This window comes from Equus caballus, chromosome 9, assembly GCF_041296265.1.
Source record: "Equus caballus isolate H_3958 breed thoroughbred chromosome 9, TB-T2T, whole genome shotgun sequence".
NCBI classification, from domain to species: domain Eukaryota; kingdom Metazoa; phylum Chordata; class Mammalia; order Perissodactyla; family Equidae; genus Equus; species Equus caballus.
In genome coordinates this window covers 34067772-34094387 of record NC_091692.1, presented here as the reverse complement: position 1 = coordinate 34094387, position 26616 = coordinate 34067772, and the positions used below count along the sequence as shown (strand labels likewise).

At 36.8% G+C, this 26616-nt stretch overlaps 1 long non-coding RNA gene across 2 annotated transcripts in view; it reads right to left on the bottom strand.

Moving 5' to 3' along the window:
* Positions 1 to 18716: 18716 nt before the first annotated feature.
* Positions 18717 to 26616, bottom strand: part of LOC138915401 (uncharacterized) — a 113105-nt gene continuing 105205 nt past the window's right edge. For both annotated transcript variants that reach the window (XR_011421295.1, XR_011421294.1), the window contains 3 exons: positions 25710 to 25855; positions 22341 to 22458; positions 18717 to 21063 (listed from right to left, as the gene is read on the bottom strand). This is a non-coding gene — a long non-coding RNA (uncharacterized lncRNA). The remainder of the gene's footprint in view (positions 21064 to 22340; positions 22459 to 25709; positions 25856 to 26616) is intronic.

Sequence of the window (26616 nt, the reverse complement as noted above, 5' to 3'; positions counted from 1 at the left end):
TGAGAAGTGTTTTTTCTACCTGTTGGGATCTGCTATCGCCATAGAATGTGAGAGCTCCACTTTTTGTCTTCCCAACCCCAATTTACTGAGGGTTCTGTTTATTAATTTTCACAGGTTCAAATCACGGTTATACAACTAATTGGCTATATGGTTTTGAGGAATTACTTATTGTGGCTGAACCTCAATTTCTTCAGCCATAAAAGAATGAAAAATACTCTCTTATAATGGTTACTGTGAAAATGAAATGAAATAAATTGTGTAAAACTTCTAGGACTATAGCATGTATTAGATACACAATAAATGTTATCTGTCCATGTTTCTTTTAAAACTTTGTAAACCTAGGAGGGATTATGGATAAACCTTTATTTAATCCCCTGAATTACCTTAGATCTGCACCTATAATATGATTCAGAAAAGCAGTACAGAAAATATTAACACACTGAGAAGTTCATTATAAAATTGTTGGTGAGGTCTTGCATCTGTTTGCTTAAGTCATGATTCTTGAAAATTTTTAGCAATTATTAAAAGAACAAGAGATCCATTTATTTGGATACCTGAGTGAAACATGAGTGGATATCAAAAGTGTGGTTAATAACAATCTAGCAGCATACAAAGTGAGATATTTTGTTTTCTCTCTCTCCTAAAGTTTCTGTGTAAGTCTAAGATACATTGCACTAGTTACATTGTGTTGTGACACTTATGATATTGAGTATAGTAAGTGTAAAGGTACAGCCAAAAATAGAGCAGAATGTAGTTGCTGAGCTCTATAATATTCGGGAATAAATGTTGTAGATTACGGTTATTTTTTATTTGTTTGTTTAACTGTTTATCCAAAATATTTTGCTCCAAACGTGTACTTATCCTTTCCTTCCTTTTTCTTTTTTATCAGATCATGTTCTGGTGCAACTCTATTAGGTAGACATCTTGTTATACTATCAGAAATGTTTTATAAGTGTTTTCTAAATATTTAAATCAAGTTAATATCTGGGGTAAAGAAAAGATAATTAGCAAAGAAATTAAGTAAATTCCATTTGATATTTGTGTTACATGTTAGAGAAACTAATGATTGTGGCTATTATCAAAGCCTGACTGTATTCACTAAACCAGGTTTGTATTAAGGAATGCAAGATGTTTGGATTCATACATCAGCCAGGGTTTAATTTTTTTCATTGAGATAACACTGATTTACAAAATTATATAAATGTCAGGTGTACATCACTATGTTTCAACTTCTGTATAGACTACATGTGTTCACCACCAAAAGTCTAGCTGTCATCTATCACCGTACAGATGTGCCCCTTCACCCCTTTTGCCCTCCCACCATTCACTTTTCCCTCTGGTAACCACAATCTGTTCTCTGTATCTGTGTGTTTGTTTATCTTCCACGTATAAGTGAAATCTAATGCTATTTGTCTTTCTCTGTCTGACTTATTTGGCCTAGTATAATATCCTCGAGGTCTATCCATGTTGTTGCAAATGGCAAGATTGTATCTTTTTATGGTTGAATGGTATTCCATTGCAGGTGTGTGTATGTGTGTGTATACCACATATTCTTTATCCATTCATCCAATGATGGGCACTTAGGTGGTTTCCAAGTCTTGGCTATTGCAAATAAGTCTTGGTTGTGGTGGGCATAGGTGTGCATATATCTATTCAAATCAGGGTTTTCATGTTCTTTGGATAAATACGCAGAAGTGGAATAGCTAGATCATATGGTAGTTCTATTTTTAATTTAAAAAACCCCGCCATACTGTTTCATATAGTGATTACACTAATTTACATTCCCATCAGCAATATATACAAGGGTTCCTTTTACTCCACATCCTCTCCAACCCTTGATATTACTTGTCTTTTAATCACAGCCTTTCTGATGGGCATGAGGTCATATCTCATTGTGGTTTTGATTTGCGTTTCCCTAATAATTAGTGATTTTGGACATCTTTTCATGTGCCTGTTGGCCATCCATATATATTCTTTGGAAAATATAGGCTTAGATCCTCTATCCATTTTTTAATTGAGTTGTTTGTTTATTTGCTGTTGAGTTGTATGGGTTCTTTATATATTTTAGATATTAACCCCTTATCAGATATACCAAATATCTTCTCTCATTCAGTAGGTTGTCTTTTCTTTTTGTTGATAGTTTTCCTTGCATTAATGAGCTTTTTAGTTTGACATAGTCCCATTTGTTTATTTTTCTTTTGTTTCCCTTGCCTGAGGAGATATAGTCGAAAACATACTGCTAAGACTGATATCAAAGAGTGTACTGCCTATGCTTTCTTCTAGGAGTTTTAAATTTTCAGGTCTTACATTCAAGTCGTTAATCCATTTCGAGTTCATTTTTGTGTATGGTGTAAGATAGTGGTCTACTTTTATTCTTTGGGATGCAGCTGTCCAGTTTTCCCAACACCGTTTATTAAAGAGATTTTCGTTTCTCCATTGTACATTCTTTGCTCCTTTATCAAACATTAACTGTCCATAGATGTGTGGGTTTATTTCTGGGCTACCAGTTATGTTACACTGATCTGACTGTCTGTTTTTGTGCCAGTACCATGCTTTTTTGATTACTATAAATTACTACTACTATATGTATTGTAGTATATTTTGAAATTAGGGAGTGTGATACCTCCAGCTTTGCTCTTCCTTCTCAGGTTTGTTTTGGGTATTTGAGGTCTTTTGCTGTTCCAAATAAATTTTAGGATTCTTTATTCTATTCTCATGAGAAATGTCATTGGGATTTTGATAGAAATTTCATTGAATTTGTAGAATATGTGTATTTTAGCTGTGTTAATTCTTCCATTTCATGAGTGCAGAATATCTTTCCATTTCTTTGTCTTCTTCAGTTTCTTTCAACAGTGCCTTATAATCTTATAATTTTCAGTGTATAGCTCAATCATTTCCTTGGTTAAATTTATTCCTAGATATTTTATCCATTTTGTTGAATTTGTAAATAGAATTGTATTCTTGATTTCTCTTTCTGTTTATTGTTAGTGTATAGAAACATTATTGATTTTTGTATGTTTATTTTGTCCCCTTTGAATTTACTGTATTTGTTTATTATTTATAATAGTTTTCTTTTGTGGATTCTTTAGGGTTTTCTACATATAAAATCATGTAATCTGCATATAGTGAGAGTTTTACTACTTTCTTCCCAGTTTGGATGCCTTTTTTTTTTTCTTTTACTTGCCTAATTGCTCTATCTAGAACTTCCAATACTATATTAAATCAGAGTGGTGGGAATGGGCATGGTTGTCTCATTCCTGTTTTTAGAGGTATAGTTTTCACTATTTCACCACTGAGTATGATGTTAGCTGTGGGTTTATCATAAATGGCCTTTAATATGTTGAGGTCCTTTCTTTCTGTACCCATTTTATTGAGAGCTTTTATCATAAATGGATAATGAATCTTGTCAAATGCTCTCACTGCATCTATTGAGATGATCATGAGATTTTTGTTTTTCATTTTGTTAAGATGGTATATCACGTTGATTCATTTGTAGATGTTGAATCATGCTTTTATCTCTGGAATAAATCCCACTTGATCATGGCGTATGATATTTTTAATATATTTTTGTATTCAATGTCCTATTATTTTGTTGAGGATTTTTGCATCCATGTTCATCAGTGATATTGGCCTGTAATTTTCCTTTTTTGTGTTGGCCTTGTCTGGTTTTAGTATCAGGGTAATGTTGGCCTTGTAAAATGAGTTAGGAAGAGTCCCTTCCTCTTCAATGTTTTGGAAGAGCTTGAGAAGGATAAGTATTAAATATTTGAATCTTTGGTAGAATTCATTGGAGAAGCTATCTGGTCCCAGACTTTTGTTTTCGGGAAGTTTTTGGTTACTCTTTCAATCTCTTTACTAGTGATTGGTCTATGCAGATTCTCTATTTCTTCTTGATTCAGTTTTTGGAGATTCTATGAGTCTAACAATTTTTCTGTTCTTCTAGGTCATCCACTTTTTGGGGTACAACATTCTTTTATAATCTTTTGTATTTCTGTGATATTCATTATAATTTCTCCTCTTCAATTTCTGATTTTATTTATTTGAGCCTTCCCTTTGTTTCCTAGTGAGTCTGTCTAAGGGTTTGTCAATTTTGCTTATCTTCTCAAAGAAATAGCTATTAGTTTCTACTACTAATTAGGACCACTTTTGATTCATCCCATATGAGTTGGTATGATGTATTTTCAGTTTCATTTGTCTCCAGATATTTTTTCATTTATCCCCTGATTTCTTCATTGATCCATTGGCTGTTCAGTAGCATTTCGTTTAGTCTCCTCATGCTTGTGACTTTCCCTGCTTTTTTCTTATAGTTGATTTCTAGTTTCATAGCATTATGGTTGGAAAAGATGCTTGATATGGTTTCAATCATCTTAAATGTATTGGGGCTTACTCTGTTTCCCAACATATGATCTATCTTTGAGAACGTTCTATGTGCACTTGAGAACAATGTGTATGCTGTTGTTTGGGGATGCAATGTTCTATATATAAGTCCATCTGATGAAATTTTTTGTTTAATTCCACTATTTCTTTGTTCACTTTCTGTCTGCATGCTCTATCCATTGATGTAAGTGTGGTGTTGAGTTCCCCTACTATTATTGGGTGGCTGTTAACTTCTCCCTTTGGGTCTGTTAATAGTTGCTTTATGTACTTTTGTGCTCCTGTTTAGGTGCATATATATTCATAAGTGTTATGTCCTCTGGGTGGAATGTCCCTTTTATCATTATATTCTGCCCCCTTTGTCTCTCATTGCCTTTTTTATCCTGAAGTCTACTTTGCTTGAAATAAGTATGGCAACTCCTGCTTTCTTGTGTTTGCTACTTACTTGGAGTACCATCTTCCACTCCTTCACTCTAAAGCTGTGTTTGTCTTTAGAGCTGAGATGGGTTTCCTGAGGGCAGCATATTGTTGGGTCTTTTTTTTAATCCATCCAGCCACTCTGTCTTTTGATTGGAGAATTCAATCCATTTACATTTACAGTTATTATTGATATTTGAGTGCTTAATGCTGCCTTTTTATTGCTCATTTTCTGGTTGTTCTGTATTTCTCTTTTTTCTTGTCCATGTATTTCCGACTCCCCTTTCAGTTTGGTGATTCCCTATGATGGTTTTTCTAGTTTTCCCTTTATTTATCATTTGTGTCTCTGTTCTGATTTTTTGTTTAGTGGTTATGATGAGGTTTGCATAAAGGATCTCATAGATGAGATCATCCAATTTCTGATAGTCTCTTATCTCTTTAGCCTAAGCTTGTTCCTCCCCCTCCTCTTCCCTGTCTAGTTATTATTGTCACAACTTATTCCACTTTGTCTTGTGAGTTTGTGATTAAAATGAAGTGCTTATAGTTATTTTTGATACTTCCCTTCCCTTTATCTTTAATGTTGTAATTAAGTGTTTGCTAACCTGTTCTGATAGAGAGATGCAATTATCTGATTTTGTCTATTTATCTCCTTGTTCAAAGCTTTGAAAAGATTTTCTTTTTCTTTTTTAGGTACAGGGGCCTTCATGAGCATTTCTTGTAGGGGTCTTGTGATGATGAATTCCCTCAGCTATTGTTTGTCTGGGAAAGTTTTTATTTCTCCATGATATCTGAAGGATAGTTTCACTGGATAGAGTATTCTTGACTGAATATTTTTGTCTTTCAGTATTTTGAATATATCATTCCACTCTCCTAGCCTGTAAGCTTCCTGCTGAGAAATCCACTGAAAGGGTAATAGGGGTTCCTTTGTAGCTTATTTTATTCTGCCTTGCTGCTCTTATATTTTTTCTTCGTCATTGACTTTTGTTAGTTTTGCTAACATACATCTTGGAGAAGGCCTTTTTACATTGATGCTATTATAAGTTCTATTGGATTCATTTACATGTAATTCCAGCTCATTCCTTAGGTTTGGGAAGTTCTCAGCTAGTATTTCTTTGAACAAGCTCTCTGCTCCTTTCTCCCTCCCTTCCCCCTCCGGAATGCCTATAATCCTTATGTTGCATTTCTTAATTGAGGGAGATATTTCTTGGGGGATTTTTTCATTTCCTTTTAGTCTTAGTTGTCTCTCCCCGCAACCTGAAGCATTTCTGTCTCTAAATTACTAATTCTGTCCTCCGTAATGTCAGCTATTGTTTTTAAGGATTCTAGATTTTTTTAATCTCATTCATTGTATTCTTCATCTCCAGCATTTCTGTTTCATTTTCATCTTTTTAGAGTTTCAGTATCTTCTGTGAAGAATTTCCTCTGAGCATTAATTTTGTTCGTGAGCTCATTGAACCGTCTTTCTGAGTTTTCTTGTAACTCATTGAGTTTCTTTATGATGACTATTTTGTATTCTCTGTCATTTAGAATGTAAATTTCTGTGACTTCAGGATTAGTTTCTGGACATTTGTCATTTTCCTTCTGGCCTGGAGTGTTCATGTATTTCTTCATGCTGCTTGATGGGGTGGAGCTTTGCCAGCGCATAGTGGTATTTTCTGGTCACAGATTCCACCTGCCATCACTGTAAGGTGCAGGATCTGTTTGCTGAGCCTGCTGCATCTGCTGGCCATTGTACTTGTCCATTTGAAGCTGTGCCAAGAGGGCCCATCCGCATTCACCCACTGGCCACTGCTACTTCACATATGCAGGCACAGGTGCTCTGGCAGGGATCCTCCATCTGGCTGACTGGCTGAGTTCTTGCACCAGGTGGGATTGGGTTAGAGGGAGTGCTTTCTTTCCTGCCCATGCTCATGCTCTGCACTCACTGGCAGTCCACCTGGGGTGCTCGGCTGAGTGGGAGTGCCCCCATGGAGATGGAGCCGCCTCAGTGTGGAGCTTTCCCAAAGGCTGGGAAGCAACTCCAAGAGTGAAAAAGTTCCTTTGGAGGGCTATCTTTTCCCCCATCACCTCTCAGAGTCACGTGCTGGTTGCTGAATGAGGTCCTGTGCTCTAGATTGCTGGCACTGGGGAGGGAGAACAGATTCACTTAGCTCCTTCCACTGCTTCCTGGGGATCTAGCACCCCCAACTTCAGATATATGGAGGCATACATCTCTCAGACATCTATTGTGTTGTGAGGATGTCCTCTGTTGGTTAGTGAATGTCCTCTTCATTGTATCTTAGGGGTAAAGACTATGGAAATAGCTCACTCCACAATGTTGCTGACATCACTCTCCACTCCATTGCCTTTGTTTGGTGAATTCTATCCACTTGCATTTAGGGTGATTATTGATATATGAGGACTTAATACTGCCATTTTATCCTTTGTTTTCTGGTTGCTCTCTATTTTTATTTTTTTTCTTGTGTTTCTGTCTGCCATTTCAGTTTTGTGGTTTTCTGTGATGTGTCTCTCAGTGTCCTCTTTTCTTACATTTTGTGACTCTGCTTTGAATTTTTGTTCTATGGTTACCATAGGTTAGTATAAAAGATCTCATAAATGAGATAATCCTTTTACTGCTGATAGTATGTTATCTTTATTTATCTATGCAGATTCTGTCTTTTTCCTCTTCCACTCCTAAGTTTTTGTTGTCACAAACTAGTCTTTTTTATGTTGTGAGTTTGTTAACAAATTGAAGTGGTTATAGTTATTTTTAATGCTTCCTTTCTCTTTAACCTTTATGTTATAATTGTTTGCTAAAATACTTTGATTTTGTTTTGTTCTGTTTATCATCTAGCTCCATGCTTTGTATACCTTTGCCTTTTCATTTCAGGTAGGAGAGCTCCTTTCAACATTTCTTGTAAGGCTAGTCTAGTGGCAATAAACTCCCTCAGATTTTGTTTGTCTGGGAGAGGCTTTATATCCCTTCATATCTGAAAGATAACATTGCTGGATAGAGTATTTTTGGCTGACAGTTCTTATCTCTTGATATTTTCAACATGTTATTCAACTTTTTCCTGGCCTATAAAGTTTCTGCTGAGAAATCTATTGATAGCCTAATGGGTAGATTGTAGATTATTCTTTTTTCTCCCTTGCTGCCCTTAATATTCTTTCTTTGTCATTGGCTTTTGATCGTTTTATTTTTAAGTGTCTTGGGGAAGGTTTTTCTTTTTGTAAAAAAATTTTATTGAGATTTGATAGTTTACAACCTTGCGAAATTTCAGTTGTACATAATTGTTTGTCATTAGTGTTGTAGGTGTACCATTTCACCCTTCGAGCCCACCACCAATACCCCTTTTCCCCTCTTAGCCACTAATCTGTTCTCTTTGTCTACATGTTTAAAATCCACATATAAATGGAGCCATACAGAGATTGTCTTCTCTATCTGGCTTATTTCACTTAACATAATACCATCAAGGTCCATCCATGTTGTTGTGAATGGGACAATTTTATCATTTTTTATGGCTGAGTAATATTCCATTGTGTGTGTGTGTGTGTGTGTGTATATATATATATATATACACACACACACCATATGTTCTTTATCCAATCATCAGTTGCTAGGCACTTAGGTTGCTTCCATGTCTTGGCTATTGTAAATAATGCTGCAATGAACATAGGGGTGCATGGGATTTTTGGAATTGCTGATTTCAAGTTCTTTGGATAGATACCCAGTAGTGGGATGGCTGGGACATATGGTATTTCTATTTTTAATTTTTTGAGAAATCTCCATACTGTTTTCCATAGTGGCTTCACCAGTTTGCATTCCCACCAGCAGTGTATGAGGGTTCCTTTTTCTCCGCAACCTCTTCAACATTTGTTAGTCTTTCTTTTCATTATTTTTGCCATTCTAACAGGTGTAAGGTGATATCATAGTGTAGTTTTGATTTGCATTTCCCTGATGATCAGTGATGATGAACATCTTTCCCTGTGTCTATTGACCATCTGTATATCTTCTTTGGAGGAATGTCTGTTCATGTCCCCTGCCCATTTTTTGATAAGTTTGTTTGAGTTTTTGTTGTTGAGTTGTGTGAGTTCTTTATATATTATGTTGATTAACCTTTTGACAGATATATGACTTACAAATATTTTTCCCAATTAGGGATTTTTTTTTTTGTTTCAATCCTGTTTTCCCTTGCCTTGAAGAAACTCTTTAGTCTGATGAAGTCCCATTTGTTTATTCTTTCTATTGTTTCCCTTGTCTGAGAAGACATGGTGTCCAAAAAGATCCTTTTAATACTAATGTCAAAGAGTGTATTGTCTATATTTTCTTCTAGAAGCCTTCTGGTTTCAGGTCTTACCTTTAGGTCTTTGATCCCTTTTGAGTTTGTTTTTGTGAATGGTGATAAAGAATGGTAAATTTTCATTTTTTTACATGTGGCTCTCCAGTTTTCCCAGCACCATTTGTTGAAGAGACTTTCTTTTCTCAATTGTATGCCCTCAGCTCCTTTGTCGAAGTTTAGCTGTCCACGGATGTGTGGTTTTATTTCTGGACTTTTAGTTCTGTTCCATTGATCTGTGCACCTGTTTTTGTACCAGTACCATGCTGTTTTGATTACTGTAGCTTTGTAGTATGTTTTGAAGTCAGGGATTGTGATGCCTCCAGCTTTGTTCTTTTTCCTGAGGATTGCTTTAGTAATTCGGGGTCTTTTGTTGCCCCATTTGAATTTTAGGATTCTTTGTTCTATTTCTGTAAAGAATGTCATTGGGATTCTGATTGACATTGCATTGAATCTGTAAATTGCTTTAGGTAGTATGGACATTTTAACTGTGATTATTCTTCCAATCCGTGTGCATGGAATATCTTTCCATCTCTGTATGTCATCATCAATTTCCCCCAGGAAAGTCTTGCAGTTTTTGTTGTATAGGTCTTTAACTTCCTTAGTTAAATTCACCCCAAGCTATTTTATTCTTCTTGTTGTGATTGTGAATGGTGTTGTGTTCTTGAGTTCTTTTTCTGTTAGTTTGTTGTTAGAGTATAGAAATGCTACTGATTTATGTATGTTGATTTTATACCCTTCAACTTTGCTATAGTTGTTGATTATTTCTAAAAGTTTTCCAATGGATTCTTTGGGGTTTTCTATATATAAGATCATGTCGTCTGCAAACAGCAAGAGTTTCACTCCCTATTTGGATTCCTTTTATTCCTTTTTCTAGTCTATTGCTCTGGCCAAAACCTCCAGTACTATGTTGAATAAGAGTGGTGATAGAGGGTATCCTTGTCTCATTCTTGTTCTCAGGGGGATGGCGCTGTGTTTTTGCCCGTTGAGTATGATGTTGGCTGCAGGTTTGTCATATATGGCCTTTATTTTGTTGAGGTAATTTCTTTCTATCCCCATTTTGTTAAGAGTTTTCATCATAAATTGCTGTTGGATCTTGTCAAATTCTTTCTCTGCATCTACGGACATGATCATGTGGTTTTTACTTCTCGATTTGTTGATGTGGTGTATCATGTTGATTGATTTGTGGATGTTGAACCATCCCTGTGTCGCTATTATGAATCCCATTAATTGTGATGTTTGATCCTTTTGATGCATTGCTGAATTTGGGTTGCAAAATTTTGTTGAGAATTTTTGTGTCTATGTTCATCAGTGATGTTGTCCTGTAGTTCTCCTTTTTTATGCTGTCCTTGTCTGGCTTTGATATTAAAGTGATGTTGGCCTCATAGAATGTGTTAGGAAGTGTTCCATCCTCCATAATCTTTTGGAATAGCTTGAAAGTATAGGCATTAAATGCTCTCTGAAAGTTTGGTAGAATTCCCTAGGAAAGCCGTCTGGTCCTGAGGTTTTATTCTTTAGGATGGTTTTGATTGCTGTTTCAATCTCTTTCCTTGTGATTGGTCTGTTCAGATTGTCTGTTTCTTCTTGGGTTAGCTTTGGGAGGTTGTAAGAGTCCAAGAATTTATCCATTTTCTCTAGATTATCCATTTTGTTGTCATATAGTTTTTTGTAGCATTCTCTTATAGTTCATTGTATTTCTGTGGAGTCTGTTGTTATTTCTCCTCTTTTATTTCTGATTTTGTTTAGTTGAGCTATCTCCCTTTTTTTTCTTTGTAAGTCTGGCTAGGCATTTGTCAATTTTATTTATCTTCTCAAAGAACCAGTTCTTTGCTTCATTGATCCTTTCTACTGCCTTTTTTGTTTCAATATCATTTATTTCTGCTCTGATTTTTATTATTTCTCTCCTTTTGCTGACTTTGCGCTTTGTTTGTTCATTTTCTAATTCAGTTAGGTGTAATTTTAGATTGCTTATTTGGGAATTTTGTTCTTTGTTAAGTGTGCCTGTATTGCGATGAATTTCCCTCTTAATATAGCTTTTGCTGTATCCCATATGAGTTGATATAGCATGTTATCATTTTAATTTATCTCCAGATTTTTCTTATTTCTTCTTTAATTTCGTCAATGATCTATTGCTTGTTCAACAGCATATTTTTTAGTTTTCACATCTTTGTTCTTTTCTCAGCTTTTTTCTTGTAATTAATTTCTAGCTTTATAGCATTAAGATCAGAGAAGATATTTGTTATTATTTCAATTTCTTTAAATTTATGAAGGCTTGCCTTGTTTCCCAACATGTGGTCTACCCTTGGGAATGTTCCGTGTGCACTTGAGAAGAATGTGTATTCTGCTGTTTTGGGATGGAGTGTTCTATATATGTCTATTAAGTCCAGCTGTTTTAGGTTTTCATTTAATTCCACTGGTTCCTTGTTGATTTTCTGTCTTGAAGTTCTGTGCATTAATGTGAGTGGGGTGTTGAGGTCCCCTACTATTATTGTGTTATTTTTGATATCTTCTTTTAGGTTTGTTAACAGTTGTTTTATGAACTTTGGTGCTCCTATGTTGGGTGCATAGATATTTATAAGCATTATTTCTTCTTCATGTAGTGGCCCTTTGATCATTATATATTACCCCTATTTGTCTCTCGTTATCTGCCTTATCTTTAAATCTACTTTGTCTAATATAAGTATTGAGACACTTGCTTTCTTTTGTTTGCCATTAGCTTGGAGTATCATCTTCCACCCCTTCACTCTGAGCCTCTATTTGTCATTGGAGCTGAGATTTGTTTCCTGGAGGCAACACACTGTTGGATCTTGTTCTTTAATCCATCTTGCCATTCTGTGTATTTTTATTGGGGAGTTCAATCCATTTACATTGAGGGCAATTATTGATCTATGAGGGCTTAATGCTGTAGTTATATCACTCATTTTCCGGCTTTCCTGCATTTCCTTTGTTTCTCATCTTGTGTGTTTTGGTCTACCCATTGACTTCTGCATTTTCTTATGCTGTGTTTCTTCTCTTCCATTGTGTCTTTCATCTTTAGTATTTCTGATTGATTCTTCTTTATAGTTTCAATCTCTTTTGTGAAGTAGCTCCTGAACTCATTGAATTGTTTCTCTATATTCTCTTTTACCTCATTGAGCTTTTTTGATGATAGCTATTCTGAATTCATTGTCATTTAGTTTACTTATTTGTGCATCACCAGGCCTGAATTCTGGGTGCTTGTCATTTTCTCTCTGGTCTGGAGATTTGATAACTCGCCTGATGCTGGAACTACCAGTTTTTCCCCTTGTGATATGATTTGGCTGCATTTACAGCCTATTGCCACTGGATGGGGGTCTAGAGCCAAGTATTCTGAGCCCTCTGCCTTTAGCCAAGATGGCACAGCACAGCAGGTGTTGGGGGGGGGGCGCTTTCTCTTGCATGCAGGCCCTGGTTTCCCAATCAGCTGTTGCTATCTGGTCTCCTGGGGTCTTGGCTTGATGAGGTCACCCCAGGCGAAAGCTTTTGCCCCATTAGAGGGCTTCCCTCTAGGCTGCAATGGCACTAGGGAGTCCTGGGTTATCCTGTGGACATGCAACCCCTCCCCTACTCCTTCCCTCACAGAGCCTCCCACGGCAGCAATCCCAGTCTTCAGGCGAGGGAGCGAAGTTCTCTCTTATCCTATTCCAGTTCCTGTGAGGAGGATTCCAGCCCCTCAGCCCTCCGTTGTTTGGCTGCTGTGACTCTTCAAGGATTCTTGTGCTATTATGGTATATTCTGTTAGAATATGGTTGCTCCATTTTGTTGTATGTTAGAGGGGCGAGAGTCCCAGGCAAGCTCACTCCGCCATGATGCTGACACCACTCTTGGGGAAGGTTTTTCTATTGACAGTATTGTGTGTTCCATTAGCTTCATGTACAATCCAGTTCCTTCCCCAGGTTTACGAAGCTGTCAGCTATTATTTCTTTAAATAGGCTTTTTGCTTCCTTTTCTCTCCTCCTTTTGGGATACCTATTATCCTTATGTTGCTTTTCCTAATTGAGCTGGATATTTCTCATTGAATTTCATCATTCTTTTTAAGTCTTAGTTCTCTTTCCTCTTCTACCTGAATCATTTGAAGTTTTCTATTTTTGAACTCACTAATACTCTCTTCCATATGTTCTGCTCTATCTACAATGCTGTCTACTTTTTTCTTCATCTCATTTATTGAGCACTTCAGCTCCAGAATTTCCATTTTGTTGTTTTTTAAAGTTTTGATCTCTTTGGCAAACTACTCTTTCTGTTCATTTATTTTATTCCTGAGGTCATTGAGCTTTCTGTGTTTTCTTGTAGCTCACTGAGTTTCTTCATGACAGCTATTTTGAATTATCTGTCAGTTAGATAGCATTCTTCTGTGACTTCAAGTTTGTTTTCTAGAGATTCGTCATTTTCTTTTTATGATACTGTTACCATAACTTTTCATGTGCTTGATGATTTTCTCCTCTGCTGGTGCTTTTATAGTAGCAGACACCTTCCTTAGTTAAGTAAGACTTTGTTTACTTTCATTCTGAGCTGGCTCTGGTTGTATTTGAGAGCCATCACTTTCCACCCTCCACTTCCTCTGCTAGAGGTGTCTTTACTGCCCTCATTGTGCTGCTTGTACTTTGCTGTTTCCAGTGTCACTACAGTAGTGGGTGTCACCACTGGAGTCACTGGGATGGCAAGCACCTCTACTGCCTCCATGGTCACCTGAGTTGTGGGTTTCCACACTGCAGTTTGGGGTGCAGGAGGATGGGACAAGAGCCATGGTCATGGATGCCTTTGCCATGTCCAGGGTTGTTGGGTTAGCAGGTGATGCTGCTGTGGGTGGGGGAATGAGGTTGTGGGTGCCACTGAAGTTGGGAGCGACCAGGTAGCAAGCTCCACTGTCACTGCTACTGAGCTTTCTGCATCCTTGGGCACTGCTGTTGCCTGGGGGCTAGTGTCATGCATGTTGCTACTGCTTCTGAGGTTTCCAGGGGTACTGGTACCACCACTGCTAGGGGTGCTGTGTTCACAGGTGTCACTGCCACTGCTAGGCAGGCCAGAGTTGGAGGCATCACCACCACCACCTTGGGGGAAAAGTTGCCTGAGTCACTGGTACTGTCACAGTCCCTGGATCCTTTGGTCTGGGGCACTGCTGTGATCCCTAGAACCTCAGATCATGAGCACTTCTGCCACTGCTTGGGACACTGAGGTCTTGGATGCAGCCCCCGCTGCTGTGACTGCTGGTGTTGCAGGTGCTGCTACTAGTGGAGGGGCAGTGGGCTGGGTCACAGTTGTTGCCACAGTTCCTGGAGTCTCCAGTTGTGTCTGCCACTTTTGTTCCTTGGCCTTCCATTCACAAGGATTGCCCCAGTTCCTGGAGTCTCTGGTTGTGGATATCATCGTAGTTCCTGGAGCCTTCAGGTCAGGAGCTGCTGCTGCTTCTCTGCTGGTTCCCCCACCTCTACAAGGTCCAGGCCACTCACCTTTAGATGTATTAAGGTATAGATTTCTCAGGCATTCTGGTCTGCTATGCAGAGAATCCTTGTTGGTCTGTGGATGTCCTACTGGTTGTAACTTAGAAAAGAGAGACAAAGGGAACAACTCACTCCTCCATGATGCTGATGTCATGCCAGCCAATGCTTAATTTTTGAAACCAGGAAACTAACCAGGTTGACCCCTTCTGCAGGTGTCCAGCAACAGCATGAATGTCAAATAAAATAGAGGCTCAATGTAGGAATCTTTATTACCTTTCCTGGTGGGATGCTCCCATGGTGTTATAAAAATATATCATATACTATTTAAAATGCTCATTATCTCACTGATTATGTAGGAGTTAATGTATGTGACCTATTTATTTTACAGAGAAGACCAGAACTTATGGAAAGGTATTTGTAGGAGTGATACAAAAGTTTGGCAGTTTTTGCTAAATCATAGCAAGTGTTTTTTACTAGATGAGATTAGATAGGAAGACATTTAGTGCTTTCTCAAATTTACCATTGGCTGTTGATTAGCTCATCCAATTATGTATGAAATTTAGTACCACTCAGATATCTTATATATTAATTATGTTTGGCACTTCTGACAAATATTGAAAGTAGCACTGATAACAAGAATTTATTGATTTTGAAAGTTTATACACAAGTTTGGGATTGGGAGGCAAGATCCCTGACCTCTGCTTAAGCTTCTCTACTCACTTACTATGTGCTTTGGGTAGAATTTTGTCCCCCAAATAAGATATGTGCAAGTCCTAACTGATAGTACCTCAGAATGTGACCTTATTTGGAGATAGTGTCTTTACAGAGTTAATTAAGTTAAAATTAGGTCATTACAGTGGGCTTTAAACAAATATGCTGGCATCCTTCTAAAAAGGGGAAATTTTGACATAGAGACAGACACACACAGAAGGAAGAAGGCCATGTGACAATGGTGGACTTGAGCAATGCATCTATAAGCCAAAGAATACCAAACATTTCTGGCAAACAAGGAGAAACTAAGAAAAGACAAAGGAGGATCCTTCCCCTACAGGTTTCAGAGAGAGAATGGCCCTGCTGACAACTTGATTTCAGACTTCTAGCCTCCAGAAGTGAGACAACAAATTCTCTTAAGTCACTCAGTTTTGATACTTTGTTGTGGCAGCCATAGAAAATTAATACATTTTGTGAACTTAACATTTTATGTCTGAGGTTTTTTTAATCTATGGAATAGAGATAAGATGATAATAGCTGTATTGATTATTTAAAAGAATTATTTGGGGACTCAAATGAGACTATAGGTGTCAAAGTGAGTGTGTAGGTCCCTGTGTGTATGTGTATTTTAAGCATAAGACAATAAATGTCAAAGAATATAGCATAGATATAGATAGGTAGGTATTTCAAATATAAGGGTTTGTGTATATGTGAATATATATGTATACATAATATATTTTAATATACAATTCTTGGGGAAATTTTTCTCGTGAATTTCTGGAATGCAGGGGCAGAATCTTTCTCATTTTTATATCATTATTGCACCTCATTTTTTTATCCTTATTGCCTTTTTATATCCTTATTTCACCTCGTTTGGATCTCTATTGCACTCAAGTGGAAATTGGGGTGGAAATTCAATGCATATTCTTTGAATTATACTCAAAGTATTAGATACCTATGAACAGGCAAATATTATAAAGTTAAATTTAGTCTCATAATTAATGATAAAAGTATAACAGATTTAGACCTATCGTCATGGAAGAGTATATATGAAGTTACCAAGTGTATGCCAACCCTTAAATAAGACAATTTTATATACATCAGGGTTGGAATTGCAGATTTCACAACACTTTGGATCTGAATTTGAAAATTGCTGTATGTCTTTTTATCATGTCACATCATGTGTCTCTTCATGGCACACTCCTGTTCTAGGAGTTCTTGTAGCACATAGAAATTTTAGGTAAGCTGTCTAGTGATGAATGAAATAGAAATTAATCTAGTGACTTATGAAATAGAAATTTGCTAAATTTTAGGTAAATTTGTCAAGGACCTCAACAAAATAAATTTCTTATCTTTAGCTATAGGGTTAGAAAAAAACCCAAATAAGTAGAATTGCATTTTTAAATGACCATTTATTTTATCATATGAGCTGCCCTCTTAGTTACTGAACATTTGGTGTTTTTAAAATTCTATGCAAGAATTAATTATTATGACTGTACCTGTTATTGTTTATTTTGGCTTTGGGTATATTCTTCACCAAGCTGGAATTTAAGAAGAAAATTGTTTATAAAATTATCTCAATAATAGCAATATACACTGTTTTTTATGGCAAGAAGATGCAAAAGGGTGTGGTGTAATTTTATTATGGATGTTTTATGTCTTTGTGCGAGATTTAATGAGATTAAAAACAGTGATCTTCAGCTCATAAACAAATGTTAATTTTTTAACACAGTCATAAAAAAACAATTTTCAGGCCATCATAATTAAAGTTGCCCTTAACTGTAGTAAGAAGTATAACAAGTAACATGTACATTTTATAACATGTTTAAGCATTTTATTCTTTTTGATTTTGTAGTTTTAATTCTTCTATGAATCAAAGTAAGTTTTAAAAAATGAAATAAATGTAAATAAAAGGAAAACAAAGTGTCAGCAATGCTTGTCTTTATTTATCTGGCTCTATACTAGTGTATACAACAGCAACTGAAGCCATCAATTATAAATGGCATAATGTATATTTGAAGGGAATAACACATTCCTCTTTTCTTTTGTGAGGTATCTTTCTCTTCACTGTGCTGTAAGGTTAAAGACATCCTTTAAAAAAATACTTGAAAATAAATTGCTGATTACTATTCAAGTAATGAAATATCAATTTGAGAAAATTTGTGGAAAAATGACAAAGCTATAAAATTGTAATTGCGCTATCAAAATCAGTATTTTACACTTTGTTTTCTTGTGGGGTATAGAATTACTTCCTTGGATTCCTGAAAGCTAATCCAATAAATTGTTGCATTTAAAAATGCATGTAGTAATTAATTATAGACTGCATAGTGACCTTCCTCATTAATTTCAGTGTTTGGAAAAGCCTTACATTCTTGCTCTATGGACCTTAGAACCAGACATTTTTCTCAAAAAGCAGAAATCAAAATGTCACCAAAGTCATGATATAGATAAATATAAGTGGTTAAAATGATAAGTAACTTGTATATTGAATATCTTTAACATTGACCAAACTTTCTTTTAAATCATTCTAAATATAATACTTTTAATTCCTTGACTTGCAAGACATTTCTTATTCATAGGAAATTCTTTGAAATTTTTGAGTAGATATTAAAAGTCTTGTTGTTAGTGCCATTAAGTCAATTATGAATCCTAGATATCCTGTGTACAGCAGAGTGGAACCCCGCCTTGTTTTTTGTGCCATCCTCTCATCTTCCACCGCTATATCAGACAATGCTCTGCTGCTATTCATAGGGTTTCCATGGCCAATTTTTTTTCAGAGGGGGTAGCCAGGTTCTTCTTCCTACTCTGTCTTAGTCTGGAAGCTCCTCTGAAACCTGTCCATCATGGGTGATACTGCTGGTATTTGAAATATCAGTGGCACAGCTTTCAGCATCACAGCAACATGCAGCCACCACAATATGACAACCAACAGATGGGCAGTGTGGTTAAAAGTCAACATTTTTTTTTTTTTTAAAGATTTTATTTTTTTCCTTTTTCTCCCCAAAGCCCCCCAGTACATAGTTGTATATTCTTCGTTGTGGGTCCTTCTAGTTGTGGCATGTGGGACGCTGCCTCAGCGTGGTTTGATGAGCAGTGCCATGTCCACGCCCAGGATTCGAACCAACGAAACACTGGGCCGCCTGCAGCGGAGCGCGCGAACTTAACCACTCGGCCACGGGGCCAGCCCCAAAAGTCAACATTTTATAAATTATTTTAATAATTATATTATACTTAAAAATATAATATTTAATAAAATAAAATTTTAATAATTATTATAAAATATATGATAAGGCTATCTAAAACTATAAATGCTAGTTTGTACATATTTTATTTCCTTGAGCCAATATAATTTGAGTCTTATTTATCCCTTTTAGCTATCTTTACACATCAATTTAATAAGTGTCAAATGCCCTTGTCAAAATATACCAATGAAACATCGTTATTTTGTTTTCCTTTAGATTTATTCTTTAAATAAACCCCAAATTCTCTTGTAAGTACTGGATTCAAAGCATTGGAGAAGGTGGTCAATACCATACAGGTGAAAGAAGAGTAAACATAATATTATAGGAAGTGTCAAAATATTACGTATCTCATAAGAAAGCTGCTGCCTCTAAAGATATAATATGCTTGTTAGAGTAATGAATCAATAGCATCCTCATTTTAATATACTGCTTATCCTAAGCACATTTCCTCAGTGTTGCTTCATCAATTGTGTACTGCTTGAATTTAATCTCACCAATTCACAATGGCATTTTCTCAGTAAGTGTACTCTTCTTCAGCTCTAGCTTTCAGTGGTAAAAGTAGCAAACTAACTTCACAAGTCTGCAATGACAACTCCAATTGCATTGAAATCACAAAATGAAAAAGGATCTTTTTATGTAATCATTAAACAATTTAGCTCTGAGTTATTATTGGCCTTGATAGTTGATTTAATATAAATTGTAATCAGAGTCATAGGGTATGAGACTGCAAAAATATAGTTTGATCTGTTGGACATAGTTGCTCTGTCCATTGGATTTCTTCTGTGGACATTTAGCTTCTTATATTTTATAAATCATTGAAACATGATTTTGGTTTTATGATAATATACACAAATTGTATGGTAGCTAGTTGACTGATTAGCATTTGTACCTCAAATTTTGTTCATTTATACAGAAAATTTGAACTTTTTGGAACAACAATACCTTAGTATTTCTCACTTCCTAATCTATAGACAGCCACCTCTCTGTCAGCATTTCTAACCTTAACACTAGTTGTAATTCTATATGTGTATGAGTTTATAAATGCAAATACATAGGCCCATATATGACATTTCTCTTAGCCTCACACATTTGTGGATATAATTGTATTCCTATTTCGCATAACTCAAATCCCACTCAACATGCACGCAAGGCTCCAAAAAAGTTCATCTCACTTTACAGCAACACCAGAATATAAAGATCAAACCTCCCCAGGACTACCTGACGCTTCTTGGACTTGGGCTCTAATTCCCCAAGACTCCCAAGTGGTGCAGAGCAGCCGCTTCCACTACTTGCCAGTGATTCCTAGTAGTGGCACTGTTCCTGGGCATTCTTGCCTCTCTGATCATTTCTGTTTCCAAGCTCTATGATATCTGTCAGATATCCTTGACATTCTGCTTATCAGGCAGCCTGGATTCTCATTTTCAATGAACAATCACTTCAGTAGTCTCTGGGGAATTTCAGAAGGATGTCTTGTTCTTTTCCCTGCTGTACAGTGTATCTAAACAGTGCTGTTTGTACCTTAATAAAGAAGCTGTTACATTATTTTCTTACAGTACCTTTCCCTTGCAGCACCCACAGAGTTATGGCACAACTCTAATACCAGTAGTCATGCTGAGCCCCTCTCTCCCTGGCCCCAGTCTCTTATTGGATAGGAATTTTTGTGTGTCTGCCCCAAAAATATTCTGGAATATCCATGCATATGTAAACCTAAGTTTAAGTATGTTGGGACCTACTATACTCCTATCTGTATATATTTTAAGACAGCTTAACTAGGTTTTCTCTCCTCTCTCTTCACTATGATTCTCAGTCCCTTTTAGGCTCTGCTAAAAAAAAAGCAGCAGCAGCAGCAGAAGAAGAAGAGGAAGAAGAAGAAGAAAGAAAGTTTAAAGAAACAGACAAACATCTGGAACGGTGGGCTATAAAAACTCAGAACATTATAATTTGCCATAAACATATTCAAACACAATAAAGTGCTCTGAGGACTCTGAATTGAGCTATTCAGTCTAAATATCTTACACTGTTTCATGGCCAGAGGCTGGATCCAAATCACAGTTATTTGACTGGCAACTTTAAGGTGGGCTTATGGGAACCAGTCAATAAATAGAAATCAGAATAAGCTTAACCCCAATATGAAAAATATTCTGAAATTAAATTAATTTTATTAGTCTAAGTAACCCTATTTTCTGTATACAAGACAGCACATTTTTTAAACTCTATGGTTCTTACTGGATCATTGTATATTCATTCATTGTCAATGCATCATCAAGACAGTCTTGGATTTGCTGAAGCAATAACCAATTAGAAAATCTTAGTGGTTTATGGGGCCGGCCCGGTGGCACAGCTGTTAAGTTTGCACGTTCTGCTTCTCTGCAGCACAGGTTCGCCAGTTCGGATCCCGGATGCAGATGCAGCATGGCATGGCACACCATGCTGTGGCAGGTCTCCCACATATAAAGTAGAGGAAGATGGGCACGGATGTTAGCTTAGGGCCAGTCTTCATCAGCAAAAAGAGGAGGACTGGCAGTAGTTAGCTCAGGGCTCATCTTCCTCAAAAAAAAAAAGGAAAGAAAATCTTAGTGGTTTAAAAAATCAAGAGTATGTGTCTCATTCAAGCTGCACATATGGCTGACAAAACTTCCACCATCTGAAACACTACCATTCACCTTGGAAGAGAGAAATGGAGTTTATCAAATTATGCAATCACTCCTAAATTTTATGCCCACCCATGTCTAACTGCAAATGGGTGGGGAAGTACCGGAATACTAGGATATTGGTGAACAAGGCACTGACTTCCACAGTTTGCCATTACGGTCATCAAATAAATTCAGAGCACCTTAACACTCAATATCAATCAATTTTCACAACCTTGTGAGATCATCTATATACCATTTTACAGACAAGGAAAATAGGGCTAAGTGACTTGTCCAAGGTGTGAAATAAAGACAACCCAAACGAGAAAAGCAAAGGCTGTTTATTCAGAATTTGCTACAGAAAGAGTCAACCATTGTTACTTGCATTTTAATAGAGACTCAAAGGCAGGGAGAGGTGTGGAGAAGCTTTATAGTGGAAAAAAGGGAAGGTTTAGGGGTGCCCTGATTGGAGGCTGTTGGCAAGGGGAAGTTGGAGGTGACTAACTAGAAGAGGGCATCCCATGTGATGGGTCTTTTTCTGGTTCATTCTAAGTGGAAAGAAGTGGAAAAATAGGGAAGCCAGCAGTTATGAATCAAGCCCTGACTATCTGGGCCTATTGCTGCAGAGGTTGTGGTTGACCTTCCTGGACTGGCTACAGCAGAGGTTGTGGGTTAGAGTTCTTTTGTAATATATAGTACAGCCTTTATCCGTTTTTATGTTTAGTCTCTCAATGTCTTTCATTTTCATTGGCCAAATCAAGTCACATGTCCTTGAATCACTTTATGGTAGAGGAGGATTTAAATATTGACTCATGACAATTGTAGTCAATGATTAAGATTCAAGAATAGTTTGTAAAAGCATATGTCTTTACGTAAATTTATAACAAGAGACAGTTCTTGTAGTCACTTGCATATAAAGCTATACTGATCTATTTCTTGGCCCAGGCAGATGTTTTCATCCATCATCTACATATTTTGGGATAGGCACAGAAAATTTCCATTTCATACTTAACAGTCAGTATGAAACCTCCTTCACAACCACAAATCTGCAAATCTCCTCTAATGTTAAAAATGTATATATATATGTGTGTGTAGATATGTGTGTATATATATATAACTGTATATGTATGTATACACATATATATAACACACATATATACATACACATTTATATATATATACATATGCACTCACCTATATAATTAGATCAAAGACAATTTATCATGAGCATGTTCGTCATCCTTCATCCCATCATTGTGGCTCTCTTGAGTTTAGACCATGAAGTAGATGATCAGAAATAGAGTACGTAAGCCTGAAATAGTCCATTTATAGTGAATAGATATCTTAGTACAGTGTAAAAATTATCTTTCATAACATAAATTTTTTGTCTTTAGTAAAAAACCCCAAAATACCCAGTCTAATTTGTGCCTTTTTTATAAAGCCAATAAAAAACTCAGAAAAATTATATTTATAATTTTATTGTTAATTAGCCCATTTATACCACGTAACTTGTGTAATTTAATACACATCAGATCAGCATATAAATAACAAAATTTTTCATAAGTAATAATAGAAATTAAAGTGTTCATTATCAAATGATTCATATTTTAAAGAGAAATCTTAATTTTAAGAAGGTTGCCAAAATATGAAATAGTGATGTAGTTACTTTCAATGAGTGTAATATTCACAGAGTACTGACAACATGTCTTTAATGCTATTTCTACATCCATAGTCTCTGAAGGATACACTATCTGTTCTCTCTTAAATACTATAGACATCAAGTACAGTGCAGTCCTATTGTTCCCATCACCCAGGACTCCTGGCTCTACTTACCCCTGCTGACTATGCCTTTTATTCTGAGGGGCTCTCCTCTGGGTCCTGTGTTGCTTTTTTCTCCTGGCCTCACTTCCTGTCTCCTATAGTGCCACACCACACGCTTCCCCAAGTAGGACACTTGGCGTCTCCGATTTGTTTTCTTCCTAGTCATTCTCTCTTCAGAGGACTTCAACTCCTTCCATGCCATGGACTATAATCTCTAAAGCCACAGATCCTGTTTTAGTCAATTTGGGCTGCTATAACAAATTACCATAGGCTGGGTGGCTTAAATAACAAACATTTATTTCTCAGAGTTCCAGAGGCCGGAAGTCTGAGATCAAGGTGCCAGTACAGTCAGGTTCTTGGTGGGACCCCTCTTCCTGGTTTACAGGTGGCTGTCTTCTTGTCCTATCCTCACATGACAGAGAACAAAGGGAGAGGAAGTAACCTTTCCATATCTCTTCTCAGGCATTCCTATTATAAGGTCACTAATCCCATTCATGAGGGCTCCACTCTCATCACCTAATCACCTCCCAAAGGTCCACCTCCTAATACCATCACCTTGGAGATTAGGATTTCAACATATGAATTTGAGGGGGACACAAACATTCAGTCTATTACAGGTCCCAAACTTTAATAAGAATCACCTGGGAAACTTGTTAAATTGCACACACCCAGGCCAGAGATGCTAACTGAGTAAGCCTCGATTTATGGCTGTACAAGTGCCCTAGGCATCTAAACTCAAGCTGGCCCTACTTTGATTTAGTAACTCACTCACCCACTCTATAATAGATATTTCTACATGGGTATTTAATGGACAACTCAAATGAAGCATATGTAAAAGAGAACTCCTAACCATTGTCAGGATCTTCCACCTGATCTGGCCCTTTCTTTCCTCTCTGAACTCATTTCTTCTCTCTTTCTCCTTCCTTCACTGTATTCAACAAGCCATTTTCTTTATCCACATTCCACACACACCAGCTCCTTCCAACCACAGGACTCTTACCAGTACTCTTTCTTCTGCTTGGATACCTTGTCACTATGGCTTTATCTGGTTCTCAAATAGCTCTTCCTCAGAAAGTCTTTCCTGTCCACTTTCCCTAGTGAACTTCCCCACGCCACCCATACCACACACCAGTTAGTCCTTATCTCATCATACTACTACTTCATTCATAGCTGTGCACGTAATCTGCTCTAACTTCTTCATTTGTTTTTTAACTTGTTTACTGTCTTTGTACCAATGATAGGCATATAAGCACTTGATAGCAAGGATCTTGTTTTGTTTTCTCTCCACTATAGACCCAGTGCTGGGCACAAGGAAGATATTAATCAGTAATGTTGGAAGGAAGGAAAGAAGGAGAGAAGGAAGGAAGGAAAGAAGACAGAAAGGAAGGAAAACAAAAAAGGAAGAAGGAGGAAGGGGAGGAGGAGGGAGATGTCTTTGACATACAACCAATCTTCAAAATTCATCCTGTATTTTAGCATTCCTCATGTCCCTTTCCTTCTTCAGTTTTTTCATCCTACTTTTATCCAGTCCCTTAACAACTTAAACTTTCAGAGCAAAATAATTTGTTCAGATACTGATCCTTTCTTGTTTTCTATGCAGTAACAGATGAAAGGAAATAGAAAATGTTTTTCTTCCAAATAACCAAATCTTTAGTTTAGAATTTTGAGCTTCCTTGTCCCAGTGTATATGGCACAGTTAATGTCTGCTCCTTATTTAAACCCTTTCTGAATGAACCCTCAATGGAGGGTTTGGTGGGGTAAGCCTGAGATTTCATGTTAACCTGGTGGATGGAGATAAAGCCAAATTTAATTAAACTAAAAATATGATGTCCCTTGTCCTTGGGTAACATAGAAAAAATCTGTATCCATTACCCTCCATGACCAATTAGCTTTTGTGTATGTGTATGTGTGTGAGGAAAATTGGCCTTGAGCTAACATCTGTTGCCAATCTTCCTCTTTTTGCCTGAGGAAGATTGTTGCTGAGCTAACATCTCTATCAGTCTTCCTCTATTTTGTATGTGGGATGCCGCCACAGTATGGCTTGATGAACGGTGTGTAGGCACAGGCCCAGGGTTCTGAACCTGCAAAGCCCAGGCCATTGAAGCAGACTACATAAACTTAACCACTACAACACTGGGCTGCCCCCTACCCCTCAATTAGCTTTTTTTTTTTTTTTTTAAGATTTTATTTTTTCCTTTTTCTCCCCAAAGCCCCCTGGTACATAGTTGTGTATTCTTCGTTGTGGGTTCCTCTAGTTGTGGCATGTGGGACGCTGCCTCAGTGTGGTCTGACGAGCAGTGCCATGTCCGCGCCCAGGATTCGAACCGACGAAACACTGGGCCGCCTGCAGCGGAGCGCGCGAACTTAACCACTCGGCCACGGGGCCAGCCCCCCCCCTCAATTAGCTTTTTAAAAGATCTTCTTGAGCCAGCCCTGATGGCCAAGCAGTTAAAGTTTGGCGTGCTCCACTTTGGTGGCCTGGGTTCAGTTCCCAGGCATGGAACCACAGCACTCATCTATTAGTAGCCATGCTGTGGTGGTGGCTAATATAGAAGAACTAGAGGGACTTAAACTAGAATATACTACTATGTACTGGGGCTTTGGGGAGGAAAAGAAAAAGACAAAGATTGGCAACAGATGTTAGCTCAGGGAGAATCTTCCCTAGCAAAAAAAGAAGAAAGGATCTCCTTGCCTCTAGCAATCACACATATTATAAAACTAACAAAATAACCAGTTACTTACCTTTTCCAAGACAGGAAAGCTGCATGATGTCATAGAGGCTGTTCTTCACAGGAGTCTGTAGCTTATAGGGAGAAGGTGGGACCGCAAATATTTGGGAAACCGACAGACTGGATCCTACGCACTTTACCACTTAAGTTTCTTCATCCCTAGAATGGGAATAAAATATTACTTATCTCATATGACTATTATGATAATGTAATCAGTTATGATATGAAAAGCATTTAGGAAGTGCTCATTAAATATTAGTTATTATAATTCAATTTAGAATTCTTGATTTTCCATATCTGATTCTAGCCATGCTTATTTTAAGCTTTTCCTAATTACTCCTACACAACAGTGATCTCTTTCTCTCTGTTTTGCTATTATTCATGTACTACATCATTTTCCACTTTAAATAATAATTGTTATTGTGATTATAATAATTATAATGTACAAACTATATGTTAATAACAAGTCATTGCTTTCTATAAGTCCCCTAAAGTCTTTTTAATAAATGTCATGATACCAATTACATCTGTTGATTACAATTTTATTTATTTATTATTAATTTTAATCTTGCTAAGTGTTTGCACTAAACTAAGGAGGCTTTTAAAACTCTAATTGATAATGTTATCCTATACATTTGTACTCATTGCCACTATGTGCTCGTCAGTGCTAGGGAATTCGGTATTTTATGAGTTTGGCCTTCAAATTAAGGTGAAATTTATCAATAAATCAAAAGTTAGAGGATAAGTAAGGGACAAGATCATCTAGACAAATATCCCCCAAATAAATTTTAATTTAATGAGATAAATATGACATACAAAATAATATTAAAATTATTTTAGGCCATATAAATACCTATTTTAAGCTATTTTTGTGTACAAAGGACTAAGATATTAGCATCATTTCACCTCTCCTTTTTACA